Genomic DNA, 12,579 nt, shown 5'->3' on the forward strand with positions numbered 1-12,579 from the left:
GACCCAAGACATCGGATCCAATCACAATATTAGCATATGACAACAGTTTGCATGTGATATGGTCAAAAATATGCTCAAAATGAGTTAGGAGAGAGAACGCTAAAGAAAGGGCCCAAAATAAAATGTGAAATTATAAAGGGTTACAATTTTTTCCTCTAAATTTAGTGATTACTTTAGTATAAGTACAAAATTATGCTTATACTCATGGTAAAATTGAGAGAGTAGTTAGGAGCAGGGCTCACAAGAGATAAGGTGTCACTAAGTAAAAGGGAAGAATCCCCCAATCTTATGATCTTAACTCACACACCAAAATTCAAAGTAGAATTCATGAAATACAAGGTAAAATAAAACAAAGAGGTAAAATAAAAGGAGAACAAGGCAAACAAAAGAACACAAACAAAGGAGTTAGTACTAAAAACAAAAGCTCCAAGTCAACTAGTTAAAGAGAAATTGATAAAAAAAATGTCCCAACTTTTAATATCATTCTCAAAATGTTATTGCAAGAAAACAAGCGAACTTCTGTAAAGATCAAGAGAATACACCAATTTATGAGTTAAGAATCCAAGATCTAACAACTGGTAAGATATGTTATGATAGGGGTCCATGGGAAAAACTATGAATTCCATTGCCCAACAAGGTCTGTTACGATGAACTTATAAGGCACTGAGAGGGGGGGTGAATCAGTGCAGGTAAAAGCAATACAAATCTGATTATCAACTTTAGCAACTTGAAACTCAATAAGAATATAAGAAATAAAACCAAGTAAGAAATCACCACATAAAGTATAAACCACATAACACAAGAGGTTATACGTGGAAAACCCAAAAGGTAAAAACCATGGTGGGAGTTAGTGCCCACAAAGATCCACTATCTGCAGTATAGAGATATGATCAGTTAAGGTCTACAATACCCTGTTAGGGGCACACCCTGTTAGAAGTGTCTAAGCTTGGTTAAGAGCTATACAATAAGGCCTATGAGGAAAATCCTTGTTAGGAGCTACCCACATTATTGGGATTTGCAAACACAAGTTAATGTGTCACCTGGTTAGAGGATTTAATGATCTGACCTGTTAGGATCCGACTGCACCCTGTTAGGAGTGACCTTGTGAGAGGATTTTCTTGCTGCAACTATTAGGGAAACAACAAGTTCAAGTGATCTTAGTATAACACCATTAGTGTCTGATAAGATCTGCTTCTGAAAATTACAACATCACATATACTTCATCTCAGAACTCCTCTAATCATCACACTATCAGAAATACAACATTCATTAATGATTTCTCACACATTCAAGCTCATACTCATAACCGCCTTCATACCTCATCACACATCTTAAAAACATAATTAGGTTGGCTAGAACCTTGAAATAATTCCCTAGGTTCAATGAATCTAGACAAACTTGCATTGTACACCTTACTTATGTCTGCCACCAACATAACAAATCAAATTTTGTGTCTTTTTACCGATCTAAGTGATTTTCATCACTACAGGTTGAATGTCCATTAGAATACGTGTTTTGTCAATCAAATCTCGTTCACCTGATCAAATCACCACATGTGGTCATGAACATAACTTCATTTGCCAGTCTTCATTACTTTTGCAAAACTGCATCATCCCATTCTTCATAAATTTATTGTATCAGTTCTCACAACATTATTTTGTCTGTCTTTTACCAGTTAAAGTTCTAATTACCGGTTCTGATAAAAATTGTCTCTGCTTACCGGTTATGCCTTACCGGTTGAATTGTAGGACTCAGATGATTGTAGAAACATAGTTACCATCAATGACAACATAAAACATAGTCATCACTCAAGAATAAAAATCAGACATGTACCGGTTGCATCAAGCAACCAAACAAATATTACCGGTTCAGATCAAATGCCAACATTCTCCACCTTTGGCATTGATGGCAACATTTAGGAAAAAAAATTGTCAACTAAGTGTGCAAGACAAAAATAACTTTTTGACATACATAGACTCATACTCCCCCTTAGCAATTACATGCTATTACAAAAATAAAGTGAAAGCCATTACTCTACTACTCCCCTTTACTTTACAAAATTTGACTCTTAAACTACTACTCCCCCTTTGAAAACAATGCCAAATAAAGAAGTAAAATACATGAAAGGTATATACATTGTACATCAAAATTTGCATCAAAGCATATATAAAGATATAAGAGTCATAAAGTCTTTACAAAGCAATTTTAGAAAAAGCATCACTAAAATGAAACTTCAATTATTTTAGATCATTATCCCATGTCTCTAACAGTGTGTCAGTAATCTCAACATGTGTCCTTATTTGCCTGAGGAATCCGTCCATTGCATCAACTATGCTCATTTCTGGTGTAACTAAGATTTCCTCTGAATCCTTGTAGGCTTTCTGCAAGATTTCAACTTTTGGAATCAACTTTGTCTATAGCTCTTGCAATGATCTTACTCATTTTACCTGTTCATGCTCATAAACTTAAATTTTGTGATGGAGTTCTACAATTGATCTACCAAAATGAATAGTCGATTCATTTAGTGGTCTAAATATTTCACTCAATATTTCAAGTTCTTTCTCGGCATCTTCCCTTTTCTCCTTCAGATCAGTACAAAACAGTGAGAATTTTGAAACAGTAGCCAAAATATTTCCTCTGGTTTCTAGTCCATTCTTCAACAAGTCCTTCTTAACAGTAAGAGCTACCTTACCTTTATCTATCTCAGACATCAATTGTTTTGTCCTTTTCTTCTTGTAGTATTTTTTAACTGATGTGCATGTTGCATCTTTAAAAGTATTGAGTTGATCTCCGACATCGGGAACCAATTGTCCAAGTTTGTCAATGGGAGTAAAAAAACTTTTAGTATCAGTCTCTGGTAGGAGACTGGACAAAATATCAATTGTTGTCCTTATTGTTTATGCCTCTCTCTGTTGTTCCTTCATTCTCTTCTTTTGAGCACGTGATTGCACTGTTGTTGCAATTTACATCAATTGAGAGGAACTCAGATTGTCCATATCAATAGGCCCTTTAATACTAACTGAGTTGTCATCATTGTCTCCTTTTTCTCTCCCTTTTCTTTCTCTATTTTCTCCTTTGTCTTATCTTCTTCTTTCTTCTCTTCTTCAGTGGTGTCCTTGACCGTTGGTGGTTGAGTTTCCACATTTTCTTCATTCACCGGTGCTTCCTCATCCTCCTTTTCATCAGTCTTTTCCTTTTGATTGTCATCAGTATTTACATTTACACTTACTGATGGAGTTTGAGTATCAGTAGGTTGTGTGTTCACCAATATCTCATCGGTGATCTTTTCTTTAGTTTACTTCTTCACTTGTTCCTCTTGCTAATCATGTTGTTCAAACATCTGAACATTAACATTAAATACATCTATATTATCAACAGTACTGTCAACATTGTCTCTGGTGTTATCATCAGGAATTATTACTGGTTCAGTATCAATAGGATCATCTTGCATATACTTGTTATCTAGTGCAAAATTTGTGATCTTAACACCCTTAGGAAGTTCTTCTTCCTTTAGCATTTTAGAACTATCTTCCTCAACTTGTTCATATTTTTCCTCTTCTTCATCCAGGATGAGACTTAAAGCCTTCTTGATCAAAATCTCAGTCTCCTTCTGGACTGATTCGGTCTCTCTTATTAACATTCTTGTTAATCTCTTTTTGGATCTGAATGATGCTTTTTCATTAACCCTTATCTATTCAATTTCTTCTGTAGTTGCTTCCAGTTGTAAGTGTTTAAGTGTATAATCAATAAATTCTTTGTCTTGGCTAATAGCAGCCTGCCACCTTGCATCAATAAGATTATACAAAGAGTTCGGTATCTATCCTTGTAATTCAATGAGGGCTCTACTGAATTTATCCATACTAAAGATGATTGCATCTTCAATCTCCCTTTGTTGTCTTTCAGTCAAATGAATAAACAATGGGTTCAATCCCTTATAAATTCCATAATCCTTTATGATTTTGACCATTCTATTGAAAGATTCTTCTAAAGGTTTCTTAGGTGGCTTTCCCTTACCGGTTGTCTTAGGCTTTTGAACACTTTCTCTAAGTGCTCTTTTATCCTCATCTAATTCAGTAGCCTCAACATCATTTCCCGGTTTATCATCTTGTTGCTTCTTCATCTTTCTAGTTTGTACTGGTGCAGCAGGTGGATCAACAGTTTTTTGCTTTCTCCGGAACTGAATTTTAGATGATTTACCTCTTTGTGATTCAGCCGATTTGTCTTTTGTTTCTTCTTGCTTCTTCTTCTCAGTTGCTTTGGCTTTTGCAGCTCTAGTCTTACCAGTAGGGGTACTAGTAGTTACACTAGATGCTCCACCTTGCTCCGCTACGTGCTTTTCCCTAGTTGTTGCTATCTGCTCTTTTGTAAATCTTGCCTGCTCAGTGAATTCTTCTACTGCCTTCCTTATCTTCTTTGCAATCACTAGTCTCTACAACTCATAGTGGACTTGTAGTGATTTTTCTTTGTATGTCCCAAATCTCTCTGCAGTGGTATCCACCGGTTGCTCTAGCAGATGATCAACATAAGCAATGAGTAGATCCTTTTCTACCTCATATCCCATGGTTAATACCCATGTGGTTCTAGGGATAACTGCTTCCATCATAAAAGTATTTGTATCCACCATGAAGCAGATAGAATCCTCATACCAGTTCACTACTTCTACCAGTATGCGCTCTCTAGCATGCATTTTCTTTTGAAATTCCTTGAAGTAACCCCAAGAAATTTTATCAAACTTTTCCTTCAACATCCTAATGATGTTCTTCATCTGTAGTAGTACAGGGGTGCCTTCAATCCATTGAACATCTCCAATACCGTGGAAATAGTTTTGAAAATAGAAGAATAAACCTAAAATCAATTGACCAAATTTGAATCTCAACTTCTTGTCTTTCTTCATAGTTTCTATATTCACCATCAATTGGCTTCTTAGTGCCTCTGCCAAATCATAATCAACGTTCTCTTTTACCATCTGGTAGGTAGTATGACAGTTGCTGCCAGTATGTTTTTCATTTTGTTGTTGTAGAAAATTTTATTGTTGATGACCATTGAAGCATATTTAATAGCAGGATCATTGATGTTGTTTACCAGCATGGCTCTGCCATCCCAATTTGATCCAATAAGCTTCTCAACATCATTCTTCGATACCGACCTCAATAATGGCACTTCACCGGTTGAGCAAAATCTGTTTACTACATGGATGACTTCCTTAGTGATTTTGTGAGGTCTGTCTAACCACATAAACTGATCATGGATCCCATCTCAAAACAAATATGACTAGTTCATCATCAAAATTATCTATAAAATTTATCACATGGTGAAACCCTTTGTCAGCAACTCTTCTAAACTTCTCTTTCAAAATACCCCTATTATCACATAAAGATTTGTATTCATCAAGAATAACATGTAATCCAATGTCCTCTAGTTTGCAATGATAAAATGATTGAACATCATCTACGTGTAAAACACCGTACGGTACACTGAATAATGCACCGACGGGGTCTGTATCCTCTGACTTAAAAGGATGTCATTTAAACTCAGGTCTTGGCCTCTCAATCACATCCACAACATGCGAAGTATCCATACTAAAATATGCAAAATATCAAAGCAAAGAGTAAGATTTACTAATAAATACCTTTCCTGCTTCTGAACTAGGGTTTCACACCGACAAAACCTGCAATACTCGATCACTGATTCACAATGCACTTCCGATCACCTCATATCTCTACTAAACACACTGAATGCTGCAATCACAAACTTTCTCTACTCTATTCACTCACCAAGTGCTCTCAAGATCGCAATGTGACAAATAAAATTCAAAAAGTTCTATTTACTTGCCTTCTAACTACTGCATTAAATGCTCCTTTTGACAAAACTATAAAACACCTTAAAATGCTCTAAAGTATATTACCGGTTGCTAAAACTAAATGATATTTACTGGTTAAGATTCAAAAAGACTTATAAACATCAAAATGCATCAAAATATGCACATTTCACTTACAGTACTTCATCTAGGGGTTTTTCTCAAGATTTGACAATATGTACACCCAAAGTTGTAGAAACAACTTAGTTTACTAGTGATAGATTCTCCACACTAGGTGAAGAATCTGATTCCTTAGATGGTTTGTTGTCACTCTTCTTCTTCTAGATTCTATTCATCTCAGCTCTGGCTTCTTCAATATCAACTTTCTTCTTTCCTTTCCAGTCTACAGAATAATTCATCGGTTGGTTCTTCTGTGTTCTGCAAATCTTAGCAATGTGTCTCAGTTTGTGACAGTGGTAGCAGGCCATGCCAGATGCTCTCCAAGGTCCTGCATTTCCTCTACCTATCCTTGTGGAATTCATAGCCACATGTACAAAGTTATTCTTTTCTCCATCTTATAGGGACTAGATTGGTTAACATAGGGTCTTTTCCAATTAGTGCTTCTTCGGTCATTGAAATTCCTTCTCCAATCACCAATAGACCTTTGATTCATCTGAGGTGTAGGATTGTTTTCTCCATACCTACATTCAATAGATTTGTGCCCATACATCTTGCATGTGTAACAATAACCTTAAAATCTTCTAGGCATATATCTTTGATTAGTATTAGGTGTATAACCAGTATTAACGTCAGATCTGCTTCTACGGACATTAGAAGTATGTCCTAACTTATGGCAATTGAAACAAACAGGTTTGTAAGTTTTCTTACCAACGGTTTTCTAAGTCTTAGGAGATGGTTTACCTTCATGTCCTTAGTACCAGAAGGTTCTCCTTTCTCAAATGTATTGTATCCTAACCTAGATGTATCACCATTCATCCTCTGAGATTGGATCTATTAATCCAGCATGGTAGAACTCTTGTTGAATTTTGCAAGCTTCTCATTAGCTTATGCAAGCTCTTTAGTAAGATCTTCATTCTACTTCATAAGAGTCTCTCTAAGACACATTGCCATATCAAGATCTGCTTTGATTTCTTCTTTTTCTTCTTTCTCCTCATATGCCAGTGTGCATATAGAGTGCCATTCTCCTAATTTATCTTAAATATCCCATGGTGTTTCTCTTTGATCTTGTCTTCATCTGCCCTTCTAGCTTTAAGTTCTTGACTCATTCAGATTGTAAGGGCTTCAAGCTCTCTCCTCGTGTTAGACTTATCACCATTCATTTTTTCCACCTCATCTACCAATGCATCTATGTTTGCTTCATCAAAAGAGTTGCTTTCATTGACTTCCAATATTTGTTCAGTAAGCTCTTTCTTTTAGCTAGTGATGCCTTATACTTGCCTCTTAGGGTTTCTAGGTCTTCCTTGGTTTTTGCAAGTTCCCTAGCCATCTCTCTGTAACTCATTCCTTCCCCCATATTTTCCTTAGGATTACAGATCCCTTCCAAGCCGTTAAGCCTTAAGGAAGTTAGGCTCTGATACCAATTAATGAACTTATAAGGCACTGAGAGGGGGGAGTGAATCAATGCAAGTAAAAATAATACAAACCTAATTATCAACTTTAGCAACGTGAAACTCAATAGGCATATAAGAAATAACACCAAGTAAGAAATCACCATATAAATTATAAACCGCATAACACAAGAGGTTATACGTGGAAAACCCAAATGGAAAAACCACGGTGGGGGTTAGTACCCACAAAGATCCACTATCTGTAGTATAGAGATCTGACCGGTTAAGGTCTATAATACCCTATTAGGGGCACACCCTGTTAGGAGTGTCTAAGCCTGGTTAAGAGCTATACAATAAGTCCTGTGAAGACTAGCCCTATTAGGATCTACCCACGTTACTGAGATTTACAAACATAAGTTAATGTGTCACCTGGTTAGAGGATTTAATGATCAGACCTGTTGGGATCCGACTGCACCTTGTTAGGAGTGACCTTATGAGAGGATTTTATTGCTACAACTGTTAGGGAGACAACAAGTTTAAGTGATCTCAGTATAAAACTATCAGAGTTTGATAAGATCTGCTTCAGAACATTAAAACATCACATATACTTCATCTCAAAACTCCTTTGATCATCGCACTATCAAAAATACAACATTCGCTAATGATTTGTCACACATTCAAGCTCATACTCATAACCACCTTCATACCTCATCACACATCTTGAAAACATCATTAGGTTGGCTAGAACCTTGGAACAATTCCCTAGTTCAATGAATCTAGACAAACTTGCATTGCACGCCTTACTTATGTCAGTCATCGACATAACAAATCAAATCTTGTGTTGTTTTACTGATCTAAGTGATTTTCATCACTACTGGTTGAATGTCCATCAGAATACCTACTCTGTCAATCAAATCTCATTCACCTAATCAAATCACCATTTTGTGGTCACGAACATAACTTCATCTGCTAGTCTTCATTATTACTGCAAAACCGCATCATCCCATTCTTCATAAATTTCTTGTAGCAGTTGTCAGAATATTATTATGTTTGTCTTTTACAAGTTAAAGTTCTAATTACTGGTTATGAAAAAAATTGTCTCTACTTACTGGCTATGCCTTACCGGTTGAATTGTAGGACTCAGATGATTGTAGAAACATAGTTGCCATCAATGAAAACATAAAACATAGTCATCACTCAAGAATCTAATCTCTTTAAAAATCAGACATGTACCGATTGCATCAAGCAACCAAACAATCATTATGGGTTCAAATCAAATGCCAACATGTTACATTGGGTGATTCATGCTAAAGGAATGGATTCTACTAGCTAGAAATTTTTGTTATGCTAGGTGATCCATGGAAAGAGGTACACATTCTATTGGACAATAGGTTGTGTTGTGTATTATGATCCATGTAGTGCAACAAAGGATTATAATAGAAAACTTTGTTATGATAGGTAGCCAATATATTAGGTGCATTAAATGATATTGATGATCATACTAACAAGTTTCATAATGTTAGATTATCAATTCTCAAGGAATGAAATGTGTTAACAATGATCAAACTAGCAAGCCTCGCTATACTAGTTGACCAACTCTTTGATAGTGTGCTCATGATTTTTGTTGGATTTTGCCAAGATCAAGAGGTCAATGAAATGTACAAGATAGAGACATAATATGGGACAAGAATAAACTGTATTCTCATCAATAGAAAAATGATCAACAACCTACATACAATGTAGATGAGCCTGCTTATATAGGCAAGGCTAGGGATATGTATGAGCACACAAATATGACATGTGGCTCAATAAGAAACAAGGGTAGCTAGGAAATAGGTGTGGGTAGGTAGGAGAAATAATATAATATTGCACATGAGGTGGATCACCCACCGAAGGTGGAATTATCACTCCACAATAAGTGGATATGATAGTGTAATAACAAGATCAACACCATAAGAGGTGGAATTTCTCCTACACACACTATCCCAATGTGACACAAACACCCAAGTGTCTCATATCCAAACTACTATGAAATGCATTATCCTAAGTAAACTTAAGTAAGTGTAATAATATCCATGATGAATAATTATTTACACCAACACCCCCCCTTAAGTGCAACTTAGGGGAATGCACTTAAGTCTACAATGCAACTAAGCAATGCAAGATGGGTCCCGGCTACGAGGCCATGTTAGGTACCCATGAACAAATGCAAATGCATGCAAACCAATGCAATGAAATCTCTCACAAAGTGGGGAAAGAGAGAAAAACCCAATGGGAAAAAACCCTCCCCCAAAAGAGAGATGAAAGCTATACAAGAGAACTCTCAAAGAAGTATGTGAGGAACAAAACCCCATGTGAGGAAAAAGTCCCCCCCATATGAGAGAAGAAGAGAAGTCAAACTGTGATCCTCCCTCAATGAAGAATCTGCACCAATGATAGAAGCTCGATGTATGAAGAAACTGCTCCACGAATGTCGAACAACATTCCTCCCCTTAGGAAGAAACAAAACCAAAGGTGTATCCATGAAGTCTCCCCAATCATGAAGGGAAGATGTATGAAGAAAACTCATGATGAAAGGAATCTCTGAAAACTGCTCAAGTGTCCCCATGTCGATGCTAAAAGATACCCCTTCCAAAGGTGGTAAACTGTGCCACACTGCTGAAAAAGGAACTCCAACATCTAGTGAAGATGGATGTAGAACAATATCCAAAGACTCATGTGTCTCCTCAAAGCATAAAGAGACCTCCTCCAACTGTTGTACATAAGTATCCACAATCATGTCAACCTTGAAAGAATGATCATGTAGAGAATGAACAAGAGGGTCAGAGTGTGCCCTCGCAACAATCGAAGAAGGATCATCTTCATCAAAGAGAAGATGAATGTCATCAATGATGTCTCCCAAATCTGCAATGTAGGATTCCACAAACAAACCTGCAATATCTGTCATGTAATCATCCCATGAATCTGAAGCTGGAAGACAATGTATATCCTGCTGCACTGAATCACATGAAGGCAAAACTGTCGCATTATCTGCATCATCAGGTGCAATAGGTGATGTGATATCAATATGAGAAGATGAAATACAAGACTCAAGAACAGGGTTACATGTGAGAATCCCCATGTTCAAGTGTCCAAAGTTCTCCTCAAAATCTGAATCATCACAATAAGTGTGATCATCATATGTAGAATCATCAAATGTGAAATCATCATCATCAACAAAATCTGAAAAGGAGTATAACCGAGATGCATGATCAACCACCCCAGTTGCAATGATAGCTCTAGTCTCCATGTCTCTAATAAAAACTGAGTCAGGTGTGAACTCCACAACTCTCTTAGTTGCGCCATGTGTGATTTGATAGATAGAAAGGAGATTGTTTGTCAAGTGGGGTACACACAACACATCATTGAAGGAGTTATCCCCAATGTCAATAGATCCTTTCCCAATCACATCCATGTATGTATGATTGCCCATCAAAATTTGAGGCATGGTGCAAGGCTCAAATGTAGAGAACATAGACTGTGAAGATGCCATATGATGAGAAGCCCCTGAATCTAGAAGCCATCTCTCTGAAGTATGATTTGTTGTAGCACATAGAGCTTTTCCTTTTCTTGTTCCAAAAGAGTGAGTTTTTCCACTTGTAGAAGCCATGAATGCTTGCCCTTTTCCTTTTGAATGTGAGGAAGTGGAAGTTGATGAATCATCCTTCTTGTAGACTTTAGGTAAATCAATGTTATGCTTTTTGATGATATGTGTGAGCTCATCAATCTTCTTAGTATGGCAACGATGTTCCTCATGACCAATCTTTTTACAATAAGCACAAGTAGGTCTCTCTCTCTTTGGTGAATTATCTTTCTTGGAAGAGGATGAATCTCCTTGTTGTGGAGAAGATGATGCTTTTTCTTTAGGCTTTGATTGCCATTTCTTCTTGTTTGAGTTGTCCTTTCCTTGATTTCCTTTGTTTCCTTGATTTGCCACTAATGCTTGAGACTTAGAAGAAGCCTTAAGAATGCCCATGCTTATCAACTTAGTTTGTTCCATCATCAACATTTCATTGAAAGCATCAAATGTAGGCATTTTGTAGCTTGAACCCATTGTCATCCTATGAGTTTGGAAACTAGAAACAAATGCTGCATATTCTTGTGGAAGCTTGCCTATCAAGTTGAATATCAATTGAGTATCCTTTTTATCAATGCCACAATCTTTGAGTTGTGCCCTCAACTCATTTGCCTTAGTGACATAATCTTGTATAGTATCAAAGTTCTTGGGATCTAACATGGTGAGATCACTATCAATTTGATATCCCCTAATCTCATCAACTTGACCATACAAGTCTTGAAACTTTTTCCAAGCATCCTTGATTAGAGTACATTTCTCAATATGAAAAATGAGATCCTTTGATACATACTTTCTTAAGGTACCAATTGCCATGATATTTTTAGTGAGCCAATCTAAGTGACCAATTGGATCAGCCTTAGGATCAGCTGGAGCAACAATAGTTCCATCAATGTAATGAGTGAGTCCTTTTTCCATAAGTTTACTCCATGCATCAATTTTCCAAGTAGCATAATTATGTGGAGTTAAGAGAGGAAACTTAGAAGAACCCATAGCAGCAAAAAGGAAGGAACACAAGAGCACAAAAGCACAAGAGACACCCCCTAAATTCAATCAATCAAAGTACCCCCCCTAAAGTGATGATTTTGGCACTTTATACTTAGTGCGATTACAATGAGCCACTTGCAAAACAAGGCAAAGTGGGCTTATGATGCAAATTTTACAACTTTTCAAATGAGATACAAGAGACTTCAATCAATAGTGCAATGAATCTAACTGAGATTCAAGCAAATATACAAGTACCAAGAGAGCCAAAAATGGCCAAGATCTGAAAGTACAATTTCTACTTACAATGAAATCAATCTAATAGCATCATGTGAAAGTAGACGAAAAAATACACACTTTCAAAAAAAAACAGCACCTAAAAAGGAGGTCGGATGACCCCAAACGAAGCCTCTGAAGTTGCAAAAACTGGGATTACTCAGGGACAGTCACCAAAAACTGCATTTTCTGAAAAATCCGTGCATCAAAATCAAAAAATTCTTTCACCACTACGGAGAGCACGAAATTTTAGCCTATTTCAAAAAAAATTGCACCCAAAAAGGAGCAAAAACGAGCAAGTTATGGCCATTTGAAGTTGAACTGCAAAATCAAAAATGCAA

This window comes from Cryptomeria japonica, chromosome 6 (genome assembly GCF_030272615.1).
Source record: "Cryptomeria japonica chromosome 6, Sugi_1.0, whole genome shotgun sequence".
Taxonomy (NCBI): Eukaryota; Viridiplantae; Streptophyta; class Pinopsida; order Cupressales; family Cupressaceae; genus Cryptomeria; species Cryptomeria japonica.